Source organism: Cyprinodon variegatus, unplaced genomic scaffold (genome assembly GCF_000732505.1).
Source record: "Cyprinodon variegatus isolate N-32 unplaced genomic scaffold, C_variegatus-1.0 Scaffold1090, whole genome shotgun sequence".
Lineage (NCBI taxonomy): Eukaryota > Metazoa > Chordata > Actinopteri > Cyprinodontiformes > Cyprinodontidae > Cyprinodon > Cyprinodon variegatus.
Window position 1 is genome coordinate 70844 of NW_015151543.1, and position 1176 is coordinate 72019.

The window sequence follows — 1176 nt, forward strand, 5'->3', positions numbered from 1 at the left end:
TTTTTTTTTTTTTCCCAGTGGCCCTAATCCTCTTCCGTACATGGAACTCTCCTCTTCATCCATTCATTTTAAAATGTTCTTTTTTTTTCAAATCTGTAGATCTTCTTACCCTAACTTCGTTTTAGCCTCTAACTTCTCCTCATATTGGTTTCTCTTATCTTCATCATTTTTTTGTTTTGCAACATTAAAAGAAACTCCTTGAGGAAAAGAGAAAGAGATTTTCTTGCATAAAATTAAAAATCTCTCCTTGGGTAGTTGACATTTCCCTGGAACCTTGCCTTTGTTCTAGTGCTTAACAACTGCAAATTTGTCCCATCATCTACCGGTAATTTAACTCTGCCAGATATGCACACCAATCCTCTGGTGCCGACCTGGATAACTGGGGGGATTACCGACGTCTCAGTAACATGAAGTACCTTCTGCTGATACCTACAACCTTCCTCTCAGTGCTTAGAGAGAGCCTCACGTTCCTACGCCAGGGTCTTTTGGTTCTCAGGTGAAAAAAAAAACAAATCGTCACTCCTCTCCCGAAAAAAGTTATCTTTTACCATTTATGCATGTATATATATATGTGCGCTATGTAGGTAGGTTCTTTAGTATTGTAATGATGCCAGTTACGCCGAGGTAATTCCGTCAACAGGGTTTATTTAACAAACACGAGCTGTTATTTCTGAGGCTACAGCTCACGCCCCTCACAACATGGCTAACACATAACCGTATGGAACCCAATAGAACCAAACACAGAATCATTACAGTATTATACAAATTTTTAGTGCATTAGAAATGATTAACATATTAATCTTTTTTTTAGTTAGGATTTTTTTTGCTAAATAGATTACATTTATTTATTTTATTTTATATCGACAAATAGAGGATTTGTTTCAAATAATTTTACAGTATTTGATTTCTAATACTCTTCAAATCTGTTAACAATCTGTTGTTTTTTAAATTTACTTTTAACTGTGCCGACAAAAGATGCTGACCTCCACGGACCTCGATGCCAGAAGTCCTCACTCCCTTAAACTTCTAAACGAGGTATTGAGGCTGGAAGACTGCTTCCTCCAGGTGGTTCCTGACCCTTCTGACAATCACTGTCCTCAGAAAAACCCAGTTAAGAGAATCATTCCGTAAAAATTCAAAAAAATATCCACTGGACTTGGTTTTCAAGATTTGAAG